Genomic DNA, 27,859 nt, shown 5'->3' on the forward strand with positions numbered 1-27,859 from the left:
TCCTGTGGCGTACAGCATTAGCATCAAATAGCCCCCGCGATATGCAACTTTTCAGGGAAGTTAGGAACCAATATACACAAGCAGTCAGGAAAGCAAAGGCTAACTTTTTCAAACAGAAATTTGCATCCTGTAGCACTAACTCCAAAAAGTTTTGGGACACTGTAAAGTCCATGGAGAATAAGAGCACTTCCTCCCAGCTGCCCACTGCACTGAGGCTAGGAAACACTATCACCACCGATAAATCTACAATAATCGAGAATTTCAACAAGCATTTTGCTACAGCTGGCCATGCTTTCCATCTGGCTACCACTAACCCGGCCACCAACTCTGCACCCTCTGCTGCAACTTGCCCATGCCCCCCCCGCTTCTCCTTCACACAAATTCAGACAGCTGATGTTTTGAAAGCGCTGCAAAATCTGGACCCCTACAAATCAGCTGGGCTAGACAATCTGGACCCTTTCTTTCTAAAACTAGCCGCCGAAATTGTCGCAACCCCTATTACTAGTCTGTTCAACCTCTCTTTCATAACGTCTGAGATCCCCAGAGATTGGAAAGCTGCCGCGGTCATCCCCCTCTTCAAAGGGGGTGACACTCTAGATCCAAACTGCTACAGACCTATATCCATCCTGCCCTGCCTTTCGAAAGTATTCGAAAGCCAAGTTAACAAACAGATCATCGACCATTTCGAATACCACCGTACCTTCTCCGCTATGCAATCCGGTTTCCGAGCTGGTCACGGGTGCACTTCAGCCACGCTCAAGGTCCTAAACGATATTATAACCGCGATTGATAATAGACAGTACTGTGCAGCCGTCTTCATCGACCTGGCCAAGGCTTTCGACTCTGTCAACCACCGCATTCTTATTGGCAGACTAAATAGCCTTGGTTTCTCAAATGACTGCCTCGCCTGGTTCACCAACTACTTCTCAGATAGAGTTCAGTGTGTCAAAACGGAGGGCCTGTTGTCTGGACCTATGGCAGTCTCTATGGGGGTGCCACAGGGTTCAATTCTTGGGCCGACACTTTTCTCCGTGTATATCAATGATGTCGCTCTTGCTGCTGGTGACTCTCAGATCCACCTCTACGCAGACGACACCATTTTGTATACATCTGGCCCTTCATTGGACACTGTGTTAACAAACCTCCAAACGAGCTTCAATGCCATACAACAATCCTTCAGTAGCCTCCAACTGCTCTTAAACACTAGTAAAACTAAATGCATGCTTTTCAATCGAACGCTGCTGGCACCCGCCCACCCGACTAGAATCACCACTCTCGACGGGTCTGACCTAGAGTATGTGGACAACTACAAATACCTAGGTGTCTGGTTAGACTGTAAACTCAACTTCCAGACTCACATAAAGAATCTCCAATCCAAAGTTAAATCTAGAATCGGCTTCCTATTTCGCAACAAAGCCTCCTTCACTCATGCTGCCAAACATGCCCTCGTAAAACTGACTATCCTACCGATCCTTGACTTCGCCGATGTCATTTACAAAATAGCCTCCAACACTCTACTCAGCAAATTGGATGTAGTCTATCACAGTGCCATCCGTTTTGTCTCCAAAGCCCCATACACTACCCACCACTGTGACCTGTACGCTCTTGTTGGCTGGTCCTCACTACATGTTCGTCGTCAAACCCACTGGCTCCAGGCCATCTATAAATCACTGCTAGGCAAATCCCCGCCTTATCTTAGCTCATTGGTCACCATAGCAGCACCCACCCGTAGTCTGCGCTCCAGCAGGTATATCTCACTGGTCATTCCCAAAGCCAACACCTCCTTTGGCCGCCATTCCTTCCAGTTCTCTGCTGCCAATGACTGGAACGAATTGCAAAAATCTCTGAAGCTGGAGACTCTTATCTCCCTCAATAACTTTAAGCATCAGTTGTCAGAGCACCTTACCGATCACTGCACCTGTACACAGCCCATCTGAAATTAGCCCACCCAACTACCTCATCCCTATATTGTTATTTATTTTGCTCTTTTGCACCCCAGTATCTCTATTTGCACATAATCTCTTGCACATCTAGCATTCTAGTGTTAATACTATTGTAATTATTCTGCACTATAGCCTATTTATTGCCTTACCTCCATAACTTGCTACATTTGCACACACTGTATATATATTTTCTGTTGTATTTCTGACTTTATGTTTTTTACCCCATATGTAACTCTGTGTTGTTTTTATTGCACTACTTTGCTTTATCTTGGCCAGGTCGCAGTTGTAAATGAGAACCTGTTCTCAACTGGCTTACCTGGTTAAATAAAGGTGAAATAAAAAATAAAAAATAAAATAAAACTGGACATAGTCATAAATAACATGTACTAGCATAAAACAACAGATTAGATCAACTGGAATGACACTCACTCATGGTTGCAGCAAAAGAGCTGTGAACAAACCACGCCCCAAAAGATTTGAATGAGCCGCCGCTCCTACATTTTAATTATCGCTAAAAGAGGAAAAGCAAAGAACCATTGAAGGGCTCAAAGGGTTATTTGGATAAGTATGGTTCCACATAGAACCATCACCCTTCCCAAAGAACCCTAGAAGAACCCTACTTTTTTGGTGTGTACCTGTTTGATTATGCCCAGGTATGTGTTTGCTACACATGAGGTTGGTGGCACGTTAATTGTGGACTTGCCCATGACCTGGGCCTAAGCACAGAGCTACTGCAGAGAGAAGTATATTGACCTGGCCACCGTAGACAACATGGAGGATATGACTACACTGAATAACATTACGGCTGATTATACTGACATGGTCTGGATAGGACTGTATGATAACTGGATATGGTCATTGGCTAATAGCACTGGTGAGAAAGCTACAGGGTTTCAAAACTGGTGGACCGGTCAACCGAATAATAAGCATAGCGATCAGCACTGTGTAACGATAGAGGGGAAAATGGGGATAGTACAGACTGGAATGATGTGCCCTGTAGTGATTGGAAATCCTTTGTCTGCTATGATGGTAAGAGCCATACACAAACTGTTCCGTCAATTCAACAGCAACTGCGGAATGGTTTCCACTATGGAAATTATACAATGTAGTGGGACGAGATGGGATTGTGGTTGGGATTGAATGTCCTAGTGTGTCATTTAAGGAATTTCATTTTATTGTTTGTTTTACAGTAAGAGTATAATGTTTATCTCATTGTATGCATAAAATAAGTAAAATGAGGTTTGGTAACTAAATCGAAATATTAAATTGATGTGTGCAGTGGTTTCTCAAGTGTAATCTGCAAATTGTTGTTAACCTGTGTTTTGTTGGAAATAATACTTTGTGTAAGTAATTATGTAGTTTGTACAGCTGCTTTGAAGATACTCAGTATTTTTAGTAATTTAGTATATATATTTTTTATGTTTTTGGTTCATTACAACGTTGGACAATGATAATATAGCTTAGTAATTTTCAATGAAACAATTGTGTCAGACACACTTTGTAAACATCCTTTGAATACTCTGCTCTGTGTCGCATGACCCATGCTATAATCCATGCAACTCATCTATCTACTGGTGTAGGATCTTCATTTGATCAGTCTTTTTCTTTCCTGCACCACAGGAAATGCAGATGGACTTCATGATTTACATAAATTAACTGACAACCTTTCATAACACAATGTTATATTAACAGTATTGCACTTTTCAGGTAGCTAATAACCTAACCACCCATCAACCAACATTATGGACTAAACGTTGAAATCCTGTTGCTGCAGGATTATTTTGCAGTGGCAATACTGGTCAAATGTAGATCCTACATCTGAATGAATTTGACTGTGTCTTTTACAAATATGGGTCAAGTGCAGATGAATGTCTTTATTCCACATAGATTAGGATTACAACATGGTCCCAAAACAGAGACAGTATGGGTGTCCTCAATCCCCATTGGCAACAGATGCCCCATTTTGAATAACCATGGCAACCATACATCAATCAAGAAGATGGTTTTCCTTTGTTTGCTTCTTAATAGGCCTGACACTATCCCTTTAGAAAATCAAACACCCCTTTAAAAATAGTTTGATTGAACGTAGGCAGCTTTAAAGCCACTTTGTCCCTCTCATCCTGTTGCTGCTTGTGTAAAAGCCCGTATAAAAGATATATAACTCCAATAAATAACTATTTAAAGATGTGATGAGCTGAGTGAGGGCTAACAACAGGCTGTATACAGCTAAAAATCAAAGATAACATTAAAGAAAATGTTGCCTTTACTCATAGTACCGCTTTTCCAATTCTTGCCTTTTTAAGGGTGAGAAGAAGAGTATCTGTCATTCCTTCCAGAACTAAACTATAAGGATATTCCCCAGGGTTTGGAATGGGATGGGTGTAATGTAGTCTGATGTTGAACAGCAATAACATGCCAATATTTTGTCAATTATACTAGTTCATTGATGTAGTTTATGTGGGTAATGAGTTTGTGTAATTGGAACAGATTTATTGGATTATGTGTGAAGAGAAAGAGGACAGTCACAGTGTCATACACAGGACCATATTTATTCAACAATAATAATGTATTCATCACAAATAAATGTACTGTGGTATCAATGTTTCACTGTGATCTGAGTAGCACTGGGGGAGGATGCATTGTGACAATCTAACTATGGTGTTAAGGTATGGAAAGCTGCTTCCCATATTAGGGCATCCTTATCTAATCAGTGCATATTTGCTAGTAATCTGCACTACTGCACTCCTTTGAGATGAAATTTCACAGCTATTTCACATGCGCGGGAAGAGAGTGCTTATCTTGGTAGAAAGTAATGCTATAATTGTTTTATGCTCACCCATTGGTAGATATCAACATGCCTCAGAAACATATGGCATCATATAAAGTGATGAATTGATGAACAGACAGGCAGACAGACCAACAGACAGGCAGACAGACCAACAGACAGGCACAGACCGACATGTAGACCAACAGACAGTGGTGGAAAAAGTACCTAATTGTCATACTTGAGTAAAAGTAAAGATACCTTAATACAAAGTTACTCAAGTAAAAGTGAAAGTCACCCAGTAAAGTACTACTTTTAAATATACTTAAGTATCAAAAGTAAATGTAATTGCTAAAATATACTTAAGTATTGAAAGTAAAAGTAAAAGTATAAATCATTTAAAATTCCCTATCTTAAGCAAACCAGACTGCACCATTTTCTTGTTTTTATTTATTTACGGATAGCCAGGGGCACACTCCAACACTCAGACATCATTTACAAACGAAGCATTTGTGTTAAGTGAGTCTGCCAGATCAGAGGCAGTAGGGATGACCAGGGATGTTCTCTTGACAAGTGCATGAATTTTCTGTCCTGCTAGCCATTCAAAATGTAACATGTACTTTTGGTATCAGGGAAAATTCATGCACTTGAGAGAGTGAACGGGGATGTATGATGTAAATTGACAGATTGAAAGCGAGGGAGTACATACCAGCAGCATACCACCCTGCATCCCACTGCTGGTCTCTGAAGCTAAGCAGGATCGGTCCTGACTCGATCCCTGCAGGTCCCTGGATGGGAGACCAGACGCTGCTGGAAGTGGTGTTGGAGGTCCAGTAGGGGGCACTCTTCCTTCTGGTCTAAGGAGATAATAATAATAGATGTTTTATTGTCACATACAATGCCACAGGGCAGTGAAGGGGACATTGCCCTGCATAGGGTGCCGTCTTTCGGATGGGATGTTAAAACGGGTGTCCTGACTCTCTGTTGTCACTAAAGATCCCATGGAACTTATTGTAAGAGTAGGGGTGTTAACCCCGGTGTGCTGGCTAAATTCCCAATCTGGTCCTCATACCAACATCGCCACCTAACCATCCCCAGCTTGCAATTGGCTCATTCATCCCCTCTCCTCCCCCTGTAACTCTTCCCCAGGTTGTTGCTGTAAAATATAATATGTTCTCAGTCAATTTACCTGGTAAAATAAGGGGAAACTTGAAACTTTGAGAGAGAGAGAAAGGGAGATACTGTAAAAGGAGAGGGAGTGAGGCTGCCTGGGCTGGGTGGTGGGGGGCCAGCAGGCTGCAGGAATGCTCTGCATGCCTGTCCTCTGAATGACCCTTCCTCCCTGGAGTGTGGGAGATACTGGGTAATTAGCCTCCTTTAACATCGTGAATGGGGTTAGCAGTGGCATTGAGGGAAACTATTAAGTGTATTTACCATGTAAAAAACTCAAATTCTAAAATGTTCATCTTTATTCTCTCAGTCAAACCACCCCCATCTGGTTTATGTACATTCCCAGTTTATATGTGTGTGTTAATCCCCCACTCCTCCTATTTCTTTTGGTTTGTTTCTAGTTGATGTACCTGCAGTTGGTGCTGTTATGTTGAAATTGAGCAGATTCCCCCCGCCCCATCTTGATGGCCTAGTTTATCTCTCCTGCACTAGATTTAATTATGGTGCTCTCTCTCAGTGAATTTGTCTTCCTTATGTCAGGAAATAGAAATGGAAGAAGACATGGATTAAGAAAAACGGAAGCTAAAGAGTATGGATTTTCCAGAGACATTGTAGTTTAGATCCCAAAATGCCAATACTGTGACATCCTCCTTATTTGTTTTATTTTAGACTCTCTTCATTTTATTGAATTCCGAGTGTCCCTTTAAAAGTGACAGTTAAAGTGGCCTTTTCTGACAGTTACAGGTTCTGAATTTGCCTTAGCCACCTCTTTGCTTACAAACCACACATTCTCAGGGAAAATATATTCTTAAAAACAACTAAGCAAATCGGATTTAAAGCCACACTGTGAGCTGCATAATAATATAATGGGATTGCCAAATGTGTGCAGTCTTTTTGGTTAGGAAAGGCAGTTGTACTACTCTCATTAAAGTATTTAACCTATCATATCTGTTCTTTAAAATCAAGGGGTATAATTCTTCAGTTTAAATTAATGTAAATCTTACAGACTGCGGTTTTAAGGTTCCTTATCGGGGACTTCCTTGTTATTTAAGGTTTTACTTAAAGCAAAGGAATTTGACATATTTCAAATTAGAATCTATGTCCGCATAGCTCTTCTGACCTCTCCTTTCTATTTCATTCCATCTCTATCTTTAGCGCGAAGCTCTATCATTTTCTTATCATCTATTTTCTGCTGATGGGAGAGCTTAGAGCATAGCCTTTGTTATAACACTGTTCAATACTTGAACTGCTTATCTATCTCACCCACCCAAGATTTTCACTTACAGAAACATTTAGGTCCATTTTTAGGTATAGAGTACACAATTGGCCTTATGTGGAAAAAAAAGAGTAGGGCCTTTGTCATTAATATTAGACCTACTTTCCAGATATGAAACACAGCCTAACTTCCACTTATTCACAGGGTGAGATTTAGATGATTGCACGTGGTTGCTAGATAGCCTACATTTTGAATTAGGGGAATCATGCAATGAAAAGTATATTTTTCCAATAATCTATTTTATTCCATTCTGTTCTGTTCTATTCCATTATATTCTATCGTATCAGACTTCCCAAAGACATGTCATTTCTATAGTCAGTAAAAAGTGTGAAATCAATGAAGAATGAAATCAGAATCCTACAACCTGCTCGCACACTGTATTTCTACTACCATTTGACCTAACATTCTACCCAACATTCTACCCAAGTGTGCACAAAATATTGACGTTCATCACGTCTGGTGAGGGAATCCTGGTACTTAGACAGTGTTTGGGTCATTTGAAGGTTAGCAGCCGCCGAAAAAGTTCAGGGAAAGTTCACCTGCATATATTAGGTAATTCAATCGGTCCCTGTGACATAACTAGTATGAAGTGGTTGTGTTGAGACAGCATAACCCATTCGTCAATAAATGGGAGCTAATAACTCCAACACAAACTTTGTTATGTAAAATAGCCAACAATTCTGTTTTATCGGGTTTTCACAAGGACCGACTATTTTGTTGTGCTCCCTGCGCGCGATGGACACAATGATTTTTTTATGAATGCGTCGATGGAAATCGTTTCTCGGAGCGCGCATACGGCTGTAGATATTTTTGCATGGACTCAAATTAATAAAATATAATTTTGGTCAATTACAAACTTTTAACAAAAATGTCCATCATACCCTTGACTGATTGGGGGGAAATAATCCTACTTGGGCGGAAATAATCCTACTTGGGCGTGCGAATTAAGGACATTTGCGTTCCATTTGTTCCATTTTTACATTTCTTTAGATCCTGACGCATCTTGATAAGGAAGGACTCCACCTTACACTAATGTTATAGAAAACCATGTTTGACTATATGGATTTTCTCGCAGTCTGTCCAGGAGAAATGCTGGATTTCTATACTGCAAGTCCTTGTATGCTCCAGGAACCATCTCTAACCGCATGCTTCACTGGACTAACAGAAACGGATTGGCAAGTTCATCGGATCGCGCAATGTAGGTGAAGCTTTATTTTTATTTGGTCTATTTGAGGATTTAAGTAATTTTCCCTCAGTTGCCCACTGTTTTACTCTACACTAAATCTAAATATTTGTTGTGATCATGTTACACGAGGAAAGACTGAACGTGGGACTTGACTTGATTCACCCAGTTGTATCTTCTCCTCACACCTTTTATGTAATATTTATAATATAGCCTATTCCTGTGTCAGTTGTTCGTACATTGTAGCCTAAACTGTTCCCTGTGCAGTCCTGTATCATTGCATATTTAATCCAAAGACAATGTAAACATATTTATTTAGGTCATGTTGTATGTAGGCTACCATCTTTTTTTCAAGATGTAGTTCGATGGCATTGTTCATGTATCTTTCTGAATATGTAGTTGATGGCATATCTAGTTCAGATGAACTAAAATTATAATATTATTTCAGATATAGGGCCTACATCAAATTCAATATAGAGGCCTGCACAGTCAAATCAAACTTAAACAAAAAATTACTCACAACAGCATTTATGTAGGCCTACACGTTCACGTTTATGTTAAAGGTGCAATCTGCAATATTTACTGTTTTTTTTGGTCATTTCAATTAATGATACCCATTGAATCTTGAAGAAAAACTTATAAATGCCCGAAAGCGTTTAGTACAAGTGTATTACACCACTGTAAGTCGCTCTGGATAAGAGCGTCTGCTAAATGACTAAAAATGTAAATGTATATGTAAATAAGCCAAAATATAAGGTTGCTTTTTGATTTTACTCCGTTGTTTGTAAATAATGCCTTTGTAAACAATGTATAGCTTCAAAATATGTTTCAAACTATAATGTTGATATAACTGTCAGTCCTTGCATCCATAGCTTCATTGATAATTGGAGAGTGGTTACATTTCTCAAGCCCCATCCCTCAGCTTTATAGCAAACCAAGTGACAGGGCTGCCATTTGGCTGAAAAGGGAAGGACTGATTGTGCCTTTATAGCATGGGAATAGGGTCAATATTGTTGTTATTTTACCTGTGCACATTGTTTGCTTTGTTGCAACTGATGATTGCATTAATTTAGTATTGGTAAGCCTACCTTCTAGTTTATGGAATGAATTCACCGTTGTGCAATCAATCAGTATACTTACTTGTTATCCTAATCAATAATACATGGATTATTACTGTGAACCCATTGATAATGAATTGGCCATCAAATCTGCACTCTTATTTGACTTATCACACCTCTGTTGTCGCCCTACTACACTCACTGTCCCTCTTCAACTAGTTGTTGACATTTACAGATCAGATTAGGAAGTCAAATTCCATTAAGATACCTTTGGTTTCCTCTATTTGCTGATAGATCTAGCTGTCTCTTTGGAGGTTTTTATTTAGCCTAACACCAGGGCTTCACAGGACATTATGTTCCTTATATTTTCTGCGATATCAAAGCCAAAGCCTATTACAAAATTAGACCTTCTCTGGCAGCGCTCAGTTTGGAGATGGAGGAGCATCTCAACCGAAGCCAGTGCTCAGGACGGTCACTGGGTTTCACCGAGGGTTCATTGGACGGTCACCAACAAGAGGTCAGACAAGACCCAGACTGCTTGGCTTGTCTCCCCCACAGCAAAGTAGTTGTTGGGAAACTCTGCAAGCAAAGCCTAATAATATATTTACCTCATTCATCACTTAGGCTATTTTATGAGCACATTAATGTTGTATGCGCCAGCGATGACTACCAAATAACTATAATTGCTGTTCCTGCTTACAAATCAAATCAAATCAAATCAAATCAAATTTTATTGGTCACATGCGCCGAATACAACAGGTGCAGACATTACAGTGAAATGCTTACTTACAGCCCTTAACCAACAGTGCATTTATTTTAAACAAAAAAGTAAGAATAAAACAACAACAAAAAAGTGTTGAGAAAAAAAAGAGCAGAAGTAAAAAATAAAGTGACAGTAGGGAGGCTATATATACAATAGAATAAAGTGACAGTAGGGAGGCTATATATACAGGGGGGTACCGTTGCATAGTCAATGTGCGGGGGCACCGGCTAGTTGAGGTAATATGTACATGTGGGTAGAGTTAAAGTGACTATGCATAAATACTTAACAGAGTAGCAGCAGCGTAAAAAGGATGGGGTGGGGGGGCAGTGCAAATAGTCCGGGTAGCCATGATTAGCTGTTCAGGAGTCTTATGGCTTGGGGGTAGAAGCTGTTGAGAAGTCTTTTGGACCTAGACTTGGCACTCCGGTACCGCTTGCCGTGCGGTAGCAGAGAGAACAGTCTATGACTAGGGTGACTGGAGTCTTTGACAATTTTGAGGGCCTTCCTCTGACACCGCCTGGTATAGAGGTCCTGGATGGCAGGGAGCTTTGCCCCAGTGATGTACTGGGCCGTACACACTACCCTCTGTAGTGCCTTGCGGTCAGAGGCCAAGCAGTTGCCATACCAGGCGGTGATGCAACCAGTCAGGATGCTCTCGATGGTGCAGCTGTAGAATTTTTTGAGGATCTGAGGACCCATGCCAAATCTTTTTAGTCTCCTGAGGGGGAATAGGCTTTGTCGTGCCCTCTTCACGACTGTCTTGGTGTGTTTGGACCACGATAGTTCGTTGGTGATGTGGACACCAAGGAACTTGAAGCTCTCAACCTGTTCCACTACAGCCCCGTCGATGAGAATGGGGGCGTGCTCAGTCCTCTTTTTTTTCCTGTAGTCCACAATCATCTCCTTTGTCTTGGTCACGTTGAGGGAGAGGTTGTTGTCCTGGCACCACACGGCCAGATCTCTGACCTCCTCCCTATAGGCTGTCTCATCGTTGTCGGTGATCAGGCCTACCACTGTTGTGTCGTCGGCAAACTTAATGATGGTGTTGGAGTCGTGCCTGGCCATGCAGTCATGGGTGAACAGAGAGTACAGGAGGGGACTGAGCACGCACCCCTGAGGGGCCCCCGTGTTGAGGATCAGTGTGGCAGATGTGTTGTTACCTACCCTTACCACCTGGGGGCGGCCCGTCAGGAAGTCCAGGATCCAGTTGCAGAGGGAGGTGTTTAGTCCCAGGATCCTTAGCTTAGTGATGAGCTTTGAGGGCACTATGGTGTTGAATGCTGAGCTGTAGTCAATGAATAGCATTCTCACGTAGGTGTTCCTCTTGTCCAGGTGGGAAAGGGCAGTGTGGAGTGCGATAGAGATTGCATCATCTGTGGATCTGTTGGGGCGGTATGCAAATTGGAGTGGGTCTAGGGTTTCTGGGATTATGCTGTTGATGTGAGCCATGACCAGTCTTTCAAAGCACTTCATGGCTACAGACGTCAGTGCCACGGGTCGGTAGTCATTTAGGCAGGTTATCTTAGAGTTCTTGGGCACGGGGACTATGGTGGTCTGCTTGAAACATGTTGGTATTACAGACTCAGTCAGGGACATGTTGAAAATGTCAGTGAAGACACTGTGTAATAATAATACAAGTGTAATATTAAGGGTGTTTGGATCTCACTGAGCAATTGGCCTCATGGTGAGTAGCCTACTCACAACCACAGAAATTCCCTCACTACAGATTGTCTTTACTTTCAGCATCTAGCCCCAAAAGTCCCCCAAAAGACCTCAGTGATAGTGTGATAGCATTGTGATAGCATTGTGATAGCGTGCAGAGAAAGTGACTTTTCTTTGACATAGTGTAAGCAGATCGTGGCAAAACATTACTCTTTACCAGTTTCTCTCCTAAATGTGGGTGAGCACCTCCCTCCCCCTCCAAACCACGTAGGCTAGTATAAGATTCCACTGCTTCATCAGTCAGTTGATCTTCTGGCATGCTCCACCATTGTTTTGCAGTGGAGAGAATACTTGCTAATGGGTGTGTTCTGTTGTTTGACCCGGCAGGGGTAGGTTCAACTGGAGGCCATGGGTTCAAGGGGATGGATATAAGGATTTTCTTTATTTTTGTCCCCTACATTTGGCTTTTTTAGTTATCTGTCACTGGCCCTATGTGCTTTAATGGTGGAGGTGATAAAAAGCCAGCAGGGATGCTTGTACTGTCGCAGTGGGGGCTCTCTATAAAACTGAAGCGATGTCTTAAGAGTGTCTGTTGTCGTCTTTTTCCCATAAAGTATGGCATTGGAATAGTATGACTGTATCTCGCCTCTTCTTCACCCTTGCACTCTCTGGGAAAAGGACGACTCAGAAATCTTAAAAGAAAATGTATAAAATTGTTTTACCTGAGCATTATCTCAGTCAGATATGCCTATCAACACAAGGCCTCAACATGTCCCCAGGAACACAAGTGGACTTGGCACTGTGGGCTGATATGACCTGTGTTTTCAACTCATCTACAGTACATTTGTGAATCCTTTTCCATATAAAAAAAAACAAAAAACTGATTGAATACTATGTTGCGTAGTCACTTTGTAGAATGTTTACTGACCATAGAAATAACTGTTGGTCTTCGAATAAAAGAGGAGGCCCAAGGACATATTGCAATTAGTTTGATGTTTCAACCGTTTTTCGGGATCAAATACTGTTTTACTTCAACACATTACTGTTTGAAGAACATTAAGCTACATAAATTCGATGTATGACTGCGTTTTCAGCAGCTGCATTGGAGTTTTCTCCCTCTCCCAGCATTGTCCTAATATCACTTTCCTCTCCTCCTCGTCTTCACGGTAGAGATTTTTGTGAATTAAAGTGACAGAAAAATGATGAAAATCCAGTCACATCTTATGATAGAAAGACGATAAGGAAAGGAAGCCATTTCAGAGTGTATGCAGTGGAAGCCCTCATCTCACTCCCAACACTCAGTGCCCGTCTTTCTTCCCAGAGCCTCATCATCCCTCTCTCCGTCCCTCTCTCCGTCCCTCTCTCCATCCTGTGTGTCAGCAGCTGTGGAAACCCAGAGCTCCAGCTCAGAGGACCTGTTCGCCAGTCCTCTCTCACCTCCGCCCCCTCCCCGCACCTACAAACCCTGCTTTGTGTGCCAAGACAAGTCCTCAGGCTACCACTATGGCGTCAGTGCTTGTGAGGGCTGTAAGGTAAGGGACCAGACTGATCATGTACATATCGCAAAACCCATCTGACTGCTCAAACCATGAATAATTCCACTTGTATTTCTTCAACGGTTTTAACGTATTCAGCATTTCTACTTTGGAGTTCAATCCAATATCTAATTTACCTGTGATATGGATATGTAAAGCGAGAAACTGCAACAAGCACCACACACACAATTCCCACTATTCTCTGGGGTTCTCAAATGTCCCCCATCTACCACCCTTTAATGGTCCATGGCAGTGAGCTATAGTGAGTAGGTGTTAACACAATTGTTAATGAAAGCAACGCCGATTGGCCCTCCGCTGTAGCTGAATGCTCGGGCAACTAAGGCTCCACAAAGAGAAGGTAAATCATTGATGGGCAGCACAGCAAACAAGACCAAGAGCGTAGAGGAGACCATGACTACAGATTACATTCTCTCCTCCTCATCTTTCAGAACAAGATGAAAGGCAATGATCCTAATTATAGATTAAGTGTGAGATCACATCTGTGTTAGAGATGAGAAGTGGCATTAGTTACAGAGTTGACTCTGTGACTGTTTAATGCAGGAAGTGAGCATGGAGCTTATCTCTCTTATCACCTTCACAAGCCTGCCTGGAGGGGGACCTCATATAAGGATCTGCATGAAAGAGATTTGTCGATTGTTCGTTTTCTCAACGCGTTGAAAGTGGAAATGGAAAAAAGTAAAAACTGCATTCTTTAGAAATATCAGTTGGTGTCTGTTGATACATGTATTGATCTGACCTGGCATATCTATTTAGATGTTCAAATTAAAAATATTTTTACTCTAGAAGAAAGGTAGCTTGTAGATTTTTTGATTTTGTTTTACTCTTGTAGCCCAGAAGTAACCCAACTTACAGTACAACTATGTAACGTTACTCAACCTACAGTATTTAACCCTAAATAGTAGATTCAAGGCCACTAGGGACTGTTTGGCTGCCGTGTTTACCCAGAGCAAACACTAGTATCACTAAAGGGCCTGACTCTTGGCCCTGATAAACAGCTCATGTGTCGGGATCAGACAGCATCAGTCAATACTATTGACAGACTATGGACAGGACACCGCTTCAGACACAACACGTGTGGTGTTACCCTGCTACACCCTATACTATTGACGTGTTTCACAACATGATTCTGGTTGCATTTGGTCTGTTGTTTTTTCTTTCTATAATTTCTTTGTGATTGTGTGATAACAGTAATTCATTATAAATGAAGTAATTAAAAGTAGTTTTTTTTCTTTGCATATGGAAAACACATGTTGATGTTAAAGGGATACTTCGGAATGTTGGCAATGAGGCCCTTTATCTACTTCCCCAGAGTCAGATTAAATCGTGGGTACCATTTTTATGCCAAAATTCCGAAGTATCCCTTTAATATCATAATTTAAGAATGATATATGTATTCAGATGGTGATGTAATAACTACGCCACCTCCAAAGTCATTAGAGCTCCTTTCAGATATCTATAGAATGTTAACTTCTGGTTGCTTCTCTATTTAAAACATATTATTATCCTTTCCATTGGTGCCTCCCAGGGTTTCTTCCGTAGAAGTGTCCAGAAGAACATGGTTTACACGTGCCACCGGGACAAGAACTGCATCATCAATAAGATCACCAGGAACCGCTGTCAGTACTGCCGGCTACAGAGGTGCTTCGCCGCGGGCATGTCCAAGGAGTGTAAGTGTCAATAATATTTCAGAATGTCTCCATTCAACCACTGAAGAGCAACATTTGTGACTTCCGTCTCGCTTCCGCATTGTCTCCGTACTGCTGTGCTGTTTGTTGCTACTTGGCTACCTGCCAAATTATTCACGTTTTACTTTTAATAAACGTTTAATCAATCTCTGTGTTCAACAAATTTACCAACTTTTTAGTTTTGTCCTCACTCATCTTTTTTCGTTAAACTTTTTCACCCCGGACGTTTATCCCGAGACAGAAGAGTCATTTTCCTGTGCGTTTTAGCTGCCAACTTTACGTTATTTTCCTTTTTTCCATCGCAACTTTTTTCCCTTATTCAACTTTTTCACTCCGGACGCTTTATCTGGACATGGTTCATCAACATCTTCAACAGCCGAAGCTAAGTAGTAACATTAACATGATGTCTTCTAATTGCAGTCGCTGTACTCATAATATACAGGAGAATTCTCGCCTTACGGCGAGAATAGCTGTGCTACAAGCCCAGCTTCAGACGCAATCGTTAGGCAAGGGTAATATCAGTGTAGGAAAGGAAGAAACAGCGTCTGTGCCACCAGTAAGTACAGACAGTAACGTTAGTATAAATCCCCCCGCACAGTCCCCGCAGCCGGACAACTTTCTCATGGCTTCTGGAGGGAAATACTGTTGGAATGCTCAACCGGTGTCGCTCATTCAGCCGACAGAAACCTTCAACCGGTTTTCCCCATTATGTAGCGAGTCGGAGTCTGAGTCTGAGTCTTCTCTAGTCTCTACTCCTCCCGTTACGGGGTCTGAGACTCCGAAGGCTCCCACCATTAGCTCTGACAAATTGAAAACCCTAGTCATTGGCGACTCCATTACCCGCAGTATTAGACTTAAAACGAATCACCCAGCGATCATACACTGTTTACCAGGGGGCAGGGCTACCGACGTTAAGGCTAATCTAAAGATGGTGCTGGCTAAAGCTAAAACTGGCGAGTGTAGAGAGTATAGAGATATTGTTATCCACGTCGGCACCAACGATGTTAGGATGAAACAGTCAGAGGTCACCAAGTGCAACATAGCTTCAGCGTGTAAATCAGCTAGAAAGATGTGTCGGCATCGAGTAATTGTCTCTGGCCCCCTCCCAGTTAGGGGAAGTGACGAGCTCTACAGCAGAGTCTCAGCACTTAATCGCTGGTTGAAAACTGTTTTCTGCCCCTCCCAAAAGATAACATTTGTGGATAATTGGCCCTCTTTCTGGGACTCACCCACAAACAGGACCAAGCCTGACCTGCTGAGGAGTGACGGACTCCATCCTAGCTGGAGGGGTGCTCTCCTCTTATCTACCAACATAGATAGGGCTCTAACTCCTCTAGCCCCACAGTGAAATAGGGTGCAGGCCAGGCAGCAGGCTGTTAGCCAACCTGCCAGCTTAGTGGAGTCTGCCAATAGCACAGTCAGTGTAGTCAGCTCAGCCATACCCATTGAGACTGTGTCTGTGCCTCGATCTAGGTTGGGCAAAACTAAACATGGCGGTGTTCACCCTAGCAATCTTATTAGGATAAAGACCTCCTCCATTCCTGCCATTATTGAAAGAGATCGTGATACCTCACATCTCAAAATAGGGTTACTTAATGTTAGATCCCTCACTTCAAAGGCAGTCATAGTCAATGAACTAATCACTGATCATAATCTTGATGTGATTGGCCTGACTGAAACATGGCTTAAGCCTGATGAATTTGCTGTGTTAAATGAGGCCTCACCTCCTGGTTACACTAGTGACCATATTCCCCGTGCATCCCGCAAAGGCGGAGGTGTTGCTAACATTTACGATAGCAAATTTCAATTTACAAAAAAAAAAAATGGCGTTTTCATCTTTTGAGCTTCTAGTCATGAAATCTATGCAGCCTACTCAATCACTTTTTATAGCTACTGTTTACAGGCCTCCTGGGCCATATACAGCGTTCCTCTCTGAGTTTCCTGAATTCCTATCAGACCTTGTAGTCATAGCAGATCATATTCTAATTTTTGGTGATTTTAATATTCACATGGAGAAGTCCACAGACCCACTCCAAAAGTATTTCGGAGCCATTATCGACTCAGTGGGTTTTGTCCAACATGTCTCTGGACCTACTCACTGCCACAGTCATACTCTGGACCTAGTTTTGTCCCATGGAATAAATGTTGTAGATCTTAATGTTTTTCCACAAAATCCTGGACTATCGGACCACCATTTTATTACGTTTGCAATCGCAACAAATAATCTGCTCAGACCCCAACCAAGGAGCATCAAAAGTCGTGCTATAAATTCTCAGACAACACAAAAATTCATTGATGCCCTTCCAGACTCCTTCTGCCTACCCAAGGACGTCAGAGGACAAAAATCAGTTAACCACTTAACTGAGGATCTCAATTTAACCTTGCGCAATACCCTAGATGCAGTTGCACCCCTAAAAACGAAAAACATTTGTCATAAGAAACTAGCTCCCTGGTATACAGAAAATACCCGAGCTTTGAAGCAAGCTTCCAGGAAATTGGAACGGAAATGGCGCCACACCAAACTGGAAGTCTTCCGACTAGCTTGGAAAGACAGTACCGTGCAGTACCGAAGAGCCCTCACTGCTGCTCGATCATCCTACTTTTCCAACTTAATCGAGGAAAATAAGAACAATCCAAAATTTCTTTTTGATACTGTTGCAAAGCTAACTAAAAAGCAGCATTCCCCAAGAGAGGATGGCTTTCACTTCAGCAGTGATAAATTCATGAACTTCTTTGAGGAAAAGATCATGACCATTAGAAAGCAAATTACGGACTCCTCTTTGAATCTGCGTATTCCTCCAGGGCTTAGCTGTCCTGGATCTGCACAGCTCTGCGAGGGCCTGGGATCGGGAGAGACACTTAAGTGTTTTAGTACTATATCTCTTGACACAATGATGAAAATAATCATGGCCTCTAAACCTTCAAGCTGCATACTGGATCCTATTCCTACTAAACTGCTGAAGGAGCTGCTTCCTGTGCTTGGCCCTCCTATGTTGAACATAATAAACAGCTCTCTATCCACCGGATGTGTACCAAACTCACTAAAAGTGGCAGTGATAAAGCCTCTCTTGAAAAAGCCAAACCTTGACCCGGAAAATATAAAAAACTATCGGCCTATATCGAATCTTCCATTCCTCTCAAAAATTTTAGAAAAAGCTGTTGCGCAGCAACTCACTGCCTTTCTGAAGACAAACAATGTATACGAAATGCTTCAGTCTGGTTTTAGACCCCATCATAGCACTGAGACTGCACTTGTGAAGGTGGTAAATGACCTTTTAATGGCGTCAGACCGAGGCTCTGCATCTGTCCTCGTGCTACTAGACCTTAGTGCTGCCTTTGACACCATCGATCACCACATTCTTTTGGAGAGACTGGAAACCCAAATTGGTCTACACGGACAAGTTCTGGCCTGGTTTAGATCCTACCTGTCGGAAAGATATCAGTTTGTCTCTGTGAATGGTCTGTCCTCCGACAAATCAACTGTACATTTCGGTGTTCCTCAAGGTTCCGTTTTAGGACCACTATTGTTTTCACTATATATTTTACCTCTTGGGGATGTTATTCGAAAACATAATGTTAACTTTCACTGCTATGCGGATGACACACAGCTGTACATTTCAATGAAGCATGGTGAAGCCCCAAAATTGCCCTCGCTAGAAGCCTGTGTTTCAGACATAAGGAAGTGGATGGCTGAAAACTTTTTACTTTTAAACTCGGACAAAACAGAGATGCTTGTTCTAGGTCCCAAGAAACAAAGAGATCTTCTGTTAAATCTGACAATTAATCTTGATGGTTGTAAAGTCGTCTCAAATAAAACTGTGAAGGACCTAGGCGTTACTCTTGACCCTGATCTCTCTTTTGACGAACATATCAAGACTGTTTCAAGGACAGCTTTTTTCCATCTACGTAACATTGCAAAAATCAGAAATGTTCTGTCCAAAAATGATGCAGAAAAATTAATCCATGCATTTGTTACTTCTAGGTTAGACTACTGCAATGCTCTATTTTCCGGCTACCCGGATAAAGCACTAAATAAACTTCAGTTAGTGCTAAATACGGCTGCTAGAATCCTGACTAGAACCAAGAAATTTGATCATATTACTCCAGTGCTAGCTTCCCTACACTGGCTTCCTGTTAAGGCAAGGGCTGATTTCAAGGTTTTACTGTTAACCTATAAAGCGTTACATGGGCTTGCTCCTACCTATCTTTCCGAGTTGGTCCTGCCGTACATACCAATACGTACGCTACGGTCACAAGACGCAGGCCTCCTAATTGTCCCTAGAATTTCTAAGCAAACAGCGGGAGGCAGGGCTTTCTCCTATAGATCTCCATTTTTATGGAACAGTCTGCCTACCCATGTGAGAGACGCAGACTCGGTCTCAACCTTTAAGTCTTTACTGAAGACTTATCTCTTCAGTAGGTCATATGATTGAGTGTAGTCTGGCCCAGGAGTGTGAAGGTGAACGGAAAGGCTGGAGCAACGAACAGCCCTTGCTGTCTCTGCCGGGCCGGTTCCCCTCTCCACTGGGGTTCTCTGCCTCTAACCCTGTTGCAGGGGCTGAGTCACTGGCTTGCTGGTGCTCTTTCATGCCGTCCCTGGGAGGGGTGCGTCACTTGAGTGGGTTGAGTTACTGACGTGATCTTCCTGTCTGGGTTGGCGCCCCCCCCCTTGGTTTGTGCTGTGGTGGAGACCTCTGTGGGCTATACTCGGCCTTGTCTCAGGATTGTAAGTTGGTGGTTGGGGATATCCCTCTAGTGGTGCGGGGGCTGTGCTTTGGCGGAGTGGGTGGGGTTATATCCTTCCTGTTTGGCCCTGTCCGGGGGTTTCTTCGGATGGGGCCACAGTGTCTCCGGACCGCTCCTGTCTCAGCCTCCAGTATTTATGCTGCAGTAGTTTATGTGTCGGGGGGCTGGGGTTAGTTGGTTATACCTGGAGTACTTCTCCTGTCTTATCCAGTGTCCTGTGTGAATTTAAGTATGCTCTCTCTAATTCTCTCGTTCTCTCTTTCTCTCTGAGAACCTGAGCCCTAGGACCATACGTCAGGACTACCGGGCATGATGACACCTTGCTGTCCCCAGTCCGCCTGGCCTTGCTGCTATTCCAGTTTCAACTGTTCTGCCTGCGGCTACGAAACCCCTACCTGTCCCAGACCTGCTGTTTTCAACTCTTAATGATCGGCTATGAAAAGCCAACTGAGAGACCTGAGCCCTAGGACCATACGTCGGGACTACCGGCCGTGGTGACTCCTTGCTGTCCCCAGTCCGCCTGGCCTTGCTGCTATTCCAGTTTCAACTGTTCTGCCTGCGGTTATGGAACCCCTACCTGTCCCAGACCTGCTGTTTTCAACTCTTAATGATCGGCTATGAAAAGCCAACTGAGATTTATTCCTGATTATTATTTGACCATGCTTGTCACTTATGAACATTTTTGAACATCTTGGCATGGTTCTGTTATAATCTCCACCCGGCACAGCCAGAAGAGGACTGGCCACCCCTCATAGCCTGGTTCCTCTCTAGGTTTCTTCCTAGGTTTTGCCTTTCTAGGGAGTTTTTCCTAGCCACCGTGCTTCTACACCTGCATTACTAGCTGTTTGGGGTTTTAGGCTGGGTTTCTGTACAGCACTTCGAGATATTAGCTGATGTAAGAAGGGCTATATAAAATAAAATTGATTGAATTGATTGATTTCTAAACATCGCCCAACTCCTCTGTAATACACCCCAAAACGGCAAAACACTGCTATACAACATTCCCAAACTGTCTCGTAAAACTCTTACTCAAAATACTCAGTGCCTTCAGAAAGTATTCACACCCCTTGAATTTTTCCACATTTTGGTGTGTTACAAAGTGGGATTAAAATGGATTGTGACAATATGTAACTTTTTGGGCGACCTGACCAAATTCACATAGAAATGTGTATTATAGATCTATCATTCTACTTGAAAGCAAGTCTAAGAAGTGGTAGATCTGTTCTATGTGCGCTATTTCTATGCTTCCCGTTCTTAAGTTTTTTGTTTGTGCGTCTTTTACTTTCGGTTTTGTACACCAGCTTCAAACAGCTGAACCTAAAATATTTTTGATTATGGAAAATATATTTCACAGCGGTTTAGATGGTACATTGATTCTCAACACTATACTATCTTATTTTGTCACATAAACTGAAAGTAAGCGAACTATTAGAGTTCTAGCAACCAGGAAATGGCGGAGCGATTTCTGCATTGTGCAACTTAAATTGTGCAACTTAAAATACTGTGAAATGTCAAAGTGGAAGAAATGTTTTACTTTTTTTTACTTAATGGAAAATAAAACGCTCATATATTTTGATTAGATAAGTATTCAACACCCTGAGTCAATACATGTTAGAGTCACCTTAGTCTTTCTGGGTAATTTGACTTAAATCAGCTTGAAAATCTATGGCAAGACTTGAAAATGTCCGTCTAGCAATGATCAACATCCAACTTGACAGAGCTTGAAGAATTTAAAAAAGAATAATATGCAAATATTGTACAATACAGGTTTGCAAAGCTCTTAGAGACTGTTTTGGAATATTTTTTATTCTGTACAGGTTTCCTTCTTTTCACTCTGTCATTTAGGTTAGTATTTTGGAGTAACTACAATGTTGTTGATCCATCCTCAGTTTTCTCCTATCAGAGCCATTTAACTCTGTAACTAGTTTAAAATCCCCATTAGCCTCATGGTGAAATCCCTGAGCGGTTTCCTTCCTCTCCGTGAACTCCGTCAAGGACGCCTGTATCTTTGCAGTGACTGGGTGTATTGATACACCATCCAAAGTGTAATGAATAACTTCAAAGGGATATTCAATCTCTGCTTTTTTTTACCCATCTACCAATATATGCTCTTCTTTGCAAGGCTTTGGAAAACTTCCCTGGTCTTTGTCGTTGAATCTGTGCTTGACATTCACTGCTCAACTAAGGGACCTTACAGATTATTGTATGTATTGGGTAAAGAGAGGGTGTAGTCATTCAAAAATCATGTTAAACACCATTATTGCACACAGAGTTAGTTTTAACTCAACAAAATGTGGAAAACGTCAAAGGGTGTGAATACTTTCTGAAAGCACTGTAACTAAAAACCTGTCCGAAATGTTTTCCAAGAAAACTAATTCCACCTCTGCTGTCCAACACATGAAAGCACTTCAAACACCATTGTCCAGAAGGCCACTGACCCAGATACAATCTCTGTTGTGGGTAGGGGGATGGTGTCATGGTGATGGATGCCTACCAATGTCATTCATCCCTTCTACCCAGCATGTCAGCATTACATAAATCCATCAGCACATGTATCAGCCTTGTGGCCTTGTGGCTGGTATGGAACGGCTACTACTACTACCATTGTCACTGATTGGTGTGTAATGCAGCCCAGAGTGAAGTGTTTACACAATGATTACAGGAAGTAGGGCAGAGTAGACTATCCATTGACTGCACAGATCAGTCTGATGCATGAGACCAGTTGCATAAGATGGATCTCTCCCTGAGATCTAGCTCAGTAGAATGAGTGGCCTGTGTTGAAAACCAATGGTTGAAGTACGTTTACATGATTTATAGATCAGTTGGAAGGTAACATTATTATTTTTACATTACTTACACACTCATTGGTAAATGTGCATGGCTTGTTTAGAAAAATATGGTAATTTAACAGACTCTTTACTGTTAACACCTACTATATACAGTGAGGGAAAAAAGTATTTGATCCCCTGCTGATTTTGTACGTTTGCCCACTGGCAAAGAAATGATCAGTCTATAATTTTAATAGTAGGTTTATTTGAACAGTGAGAGACAGAATAACAACAACAAAATCCAGAACAATGCTTGTCAAAAATGTTATAAATTGATTTGCATTTTAATGAGGGAAATAAGTATTTGACCCCCCTCTCAATCTCAAAGATTTCTGGCTCCCAGGTGTCTTTTATAAAGGTAACGAGCTGAGATTAGGAGCACACTCTTAAAGGGAGTCCTCCAATTTCTCAGCTTGTTACCTGTATAAAAGACACCTGTCCACAGAAGCAATCAATCAATGTATAAAAGACACCTGTCCACAGAAGCAATCAATCAATCAGATTCCAAACTCTCCACCATGGCCAAGACCAAAGAGCTCTCCAAGGATGTCAGGAACAAGATTGTAGACCTACACAAAGCTGGAATGGGCTACAAGACCATTGCCAAGCAGCTTGGTGAGAAGGTGACAACAGTTGGTGCGATTATTCGCAAATGGAAGAAACACAAAATAACTGTTAATCTCCCTCGGCCTTGGGCTCCATGCAAGATCTCACCTCGTGGAGTTGCAATGATCATGAGAACGGTGAGGAATCAGCCCAGAACTACACGGGAGAATCTTGTCAATGATCTCAAGGCAGCTGGGACCATAGTCACCAAGAAAACAATTGGTAACACACTACGCCGTGAAGGACTGAAATCCTGCAGCGCCCGCAAGGTCCCCCTGCTCAAGAAAGCACATATACAGGCCCGTCTGAAGTTTGCCAATGAACATCTGAATGATTCAGAGGAGAACTGGGTGAAAGTGTTGTGGTCAGATGAGACCAAAATCGAGCTCTTTGGCTTCAACTCAACTCGCCGTGTTTGGAGGAGGAGGAATGCTGCCGATGACCCCAAGAACACCATCCCCACCGTCAAACATGGAGGTGGAAACATTATGCTTTGGGGGTGTTTTTCTGCTAAGGGGACAGGACAACTTCACCGCATCAAAGGGAGGATGGATGGGGCCATGTACCGTCAAATCTTGGGTGAGAACCTCCTTCCCTCAGCCAGGGCATTGAAAATGGGTCGTGGATGGGTATTCCAGCATGACAATGACCCAAAACACACGGCCAAGGCAACAAAGGAGTGGCTCAAGAAGAAGCACATTAAGGTCCTGGAGTGGCCTATCCAGTCTCCAGACCTTAATCCCATAGAAAATATGTGGAGGGAGCTGAAGGTTTGAGTTGCCAAATGTCAGCCTTGAAACCTTAATGACTTGGAGAAGATCTGCAAAAAGGAGTGGGACAAAATCCCTCCTGAGATGTGTGCAAACCTGGTGGCCAACTACAAGAAACATCTGACCTCTGTGATTGCCAACAAGGGTTTTGCCACCAAGTACTAAGTCATGTTTTGCAGAGGGGTCAAATACTTATTTCCCTCATTAAAATGCAAATCAATTTATAACATTTTTGACATGCATTTTTCTGGATTTCTTTGTTATTATTCTGTCTCTCACTGTTCAAATAAACCTACCATTAAAATTATAGACTGATCATGTCTTTGTCAGTGGGCACACGTACAAAATCAGCAGGGGATCAAATACTTTTTACCCTCACTGTATTCTGCAGCTGTTGCCCACAAGGGAAATCACACCAGAAGTATTGTGTTACAAGCACCATGATCTAACCAACTTAGCTATTGCAACCAATTCAATTTCTTTTTTTTTCTTGAGTTAGCTCCGTTCATATTTCATCCTCTCTTCCCAGCTGTCAGGAATGACCGGAGCAAGAGGAAGGAGAAGAAGGAGACTCCCAAGATGACCATCATGGAGACATATGAGCTGACAGCAGAACTGGGCTGTGTAGTGGAGAACATCTGTAGGGCTCATAGAGAGACCTTCCCTTCCCTCTGCCAGCTGGGCAAATACACTACAGTGAGTAACAACCACTGCCATGTTAGCACCATATATATATATTACATGTATCATGGATAGTGTTCCATTTAATTATGTGGGTAGCCCTGTCTCTGTTGAGGCTCAGAAACACTATCCCTGTACCATAATCCATTAATCTAAATGGATCATACTGGTTGTATTGTTGAGATAATACTCAGAACGAATTGCTCTCTCTCTCGCGTGCGGCCTCTCTTTCTCTCTCCCTTTCTCTCTCTATTTCTCTTTTCCTTTCTTTCTTTTCTCTCTCTTCCTCCCATCCCTCTTTCTCTGCCCCCTTCTCTCTCTCTCTCTCTCTCTCTCTCTCTCTCTCTCTCTCTCTCTCCCACCTATTCTCTATCTTTCACCTCTCCTTTACCCTTTCTCCCCCCTCCCCCTCTCTCTCTGTCCATCTCTCTGTAGAACTCAAGCTCAGACACTAGGATCCAGTTGGACCTGGGGCTGTGGGATAAGTTCAGTGAGCTGGCCACCAAATGTATCATCAAGGTTGTGGAGTTTGCCAAACGGGTGCCTGGCTTCACCGGCCTGACCATAACTGACCAGATCACCCTCCTCAAAGCAGCCTGTCTGGACATTCTGGTGAGCGGTGTGTGTGTGTGTGTGTACTGTACGTTTGTGTGTGTATACTGTATGTGTGAGGGGATGTATGTGTGTGTGTGTGTGTATGTGTGTGTATACTGTATGCGTGAGGGGATGTGTGTGTGTGTGTGTGTGTGTGTGTGTGTGTACACTGTACGTTTGTGTGTGTATACTGTATGCGTGAGGGGATGTGTATGTGTGTGTGTGTGTGTGTGTGTGCGTGTGCGTGTGCGTGTGTGTGTGTGTGTCCACATCATCATCTCCAAAGCACATCTCGCACCTCATCAACTGGCCCGTGTGGAGTTAGAAGGGTTCACTCACAGTGTGCTGTTTGGTGCAGACACTATGGATCTGCCGTTACATTGTCTCAGCATACGTTTGTGCTGAAGACAGACACGGTGGTGGTGGGTTCAGACAGAGTGTTACTGTTTTATTCTCTTTTATCTCCCCATCTCTTCTGGTTTTCATTGTCAACTCTGTCTTTCTCCAGCACCATCAAAGGTTGGTGGATTCTCACTAGCTGCACAATGGTGATTCACTCACGGCTCTATTTTCTCTATGGGAGCTCCTTAATCTGAAATCAAAGTGTTATCATGTTTATTTTACATTACTGAGGTGGTTTCTAATGAGGTGTGTAGGGTCAATTACTGTGCAAAATGTATGGTGATTTGTGTCGTTTGTGAAACTTGACTCAGTGCCTTGTTGTGATGTAGCATTATTTATGCTCTGACGGGTTTTTTAAATAGTTTTGGAAGTTCTCACTCTTGATCTGTCTATCTCTTTCTCAATATCTCTCTCTCCCTCTATCTCTTTTTTCTTATGCAGACTCTTTCATTTACGTTGATGTTTTACCTCTATACTTCTCTTTCTCTCTCTCTTTCTCTCTCGTTTTCTCTTTGCCTGAACTGTCTTTCATGTCTTTTAATTTCCATCCCCCTCTTCTTGAACCTGCATCTCACCATTGCCTTTTTCTATACTGAGCCACCCCTTATGTCCCCTCTGTCTCCCTGTAGATTCTGCGGATCTGTACGAGGTACACACCTGACCAGGACACTATGACCTTCTCAGACGGGCTGACCCTGACCCGTACACAGATCCACAACGCTGGCTTTGGCCCACTCACAGACCAGGTGTTCACCTTCGCCGGCCAGCTGCTGCCCTTGGAGATGGATGACACAGAAAGTGGCCTCCTCAGTGCCATCTGCCTGGTGTCTGGAGGTACTGCAACTAGCCATAGCTTCAGTTCGGGCAGAATGTTTTATATGGAACATGAACTATCTTTTTTTTTGTTTTATGAATGGATGTACTTTTAGTACATTTATTTACAAATATTTACTCCATTAAATTAACCTTGTTGTCGTTTTTGTGTGTAGAAGTTTCCGTGGGTGTAGTTAAATAATACATATAGCCCATGTAGAGGAGTCACACAAACAAAATAGATATATGAGCTGTATTAGCTGTAGATGAATTATGTGTAGGTCTCACACTGACAGTGTCTCTCCTGTGTCAGATCGGCAGGATCTGGAGGAGCCGTCTAAGGTGGAAGTCCTGCAGGAGCCCTTACTGGAGGCCTTGAAGATCTACTCCCGTAAACGCCGGCCCAGCATGCCCCTCATGTTCCCTAAGGTCCTCATGAAGATCACCGACCTGCGCAGCATCAGCGCCAAAGGTTAGAGGTCAACTCCCTATCGGCCATGACACTTACTTTGACCTTAACTACAAACCTCCAACCAACAGGCTTCATGGCTTGGCATCATGACTGTTATAACCTGGTGTTTATGGCATATTGTGTTTTTACAACACCAGTGCACATCCAACCACATCCAAGGATGTAATAATAATAATAATAATAATAATAATAAAAATAAAAAAATTATAAAAAAATTAATTTATATATATATATATATATATATATATATATATAAAACAAATGAAAATTAAAAACACTAAAAAATTAAAAAAATTAAAAAAAATATATATATATATATATATATATATATATATATATTTACATTTGAAAGGAATTCCACAAAAATAAAATAAAAATAAAAATAATTGGAAAGTGGTTGTCCCACTGGCTATCATAAGGTGAATGCACCAATTTGTAAGTCGCTCTGGATAAGAGCGTCTGCTAAATGACGTAAATGTAAATGTAAATGTAAGACATGCTGGGTGGAGGTGGGTTAAATAGGAGAAAATAAAGGAAATCTGCCTCTGATTAGAGTGATATAGTTAAGAGACACTTCTACTACTCTAGAAAGTCTAATTGACATTTTCTCTTCTAATTCCACAGGAGCTGAACGTGTGGTGACGTTGAAGATGGAGATCCCAGGTTCCATGCCTCCTCTGATCCAGGAGATGCTGGAGGAGATGGAGAACCTGGAGAAGCAGAAGCAGTCTGAGGAGGAGCAGAGAGCAGACAAGAACATCACCCACACCATGTCCACACAGTAAATAGACACTGGCCTGTTTGCCTGAAAACCTTACAAGAAAAATATACCTCCAATGGGATGTCCCAGAAAGGAAATTATGAGGATGGTCAAATGTGAACAATAC

General features: G+C 42.3%; 1 pseudogene across 1 annotated transcript; it reads left to right on the forward strand.

Annotated features, from left to right (window-relative positions):
- Positions 1-8,200: 8,200 nt before the first annotated feature.
- On the forward strand, positions 8,201-27,761 carry LOC311108485 (retinoic acid receptor beta-like; annotated as a pseudogene). The gene is made up of 9 exons: positions 8,201-8,351; positions 13,200-13,351; positions 14,901-15,042; positions 24,402-24,431; positions 24,540-24,706; positions 25,127-25,303; positions 26,317-26,521; positions 26,814-26,972; positions 27,597-27,761. The product of its transcript is annotated as a retinoic acid receptor beta-like (transcript).
- Positions 27,762-27,859: the final 98 nt, after the last annotated feature.

Source organism: Coregonus lavaretus (genome assembly GCF_964263955.1).
Source record: "Coregonus lavaretus genome assembly, chromosome: 3".
Taxonomy (NCBI): Eukaryota; Metazoa; Chordata; class Actinopteri; order Salmoniformes; family Salmonidae; genus Coregonus; species Coregonus lavaretus.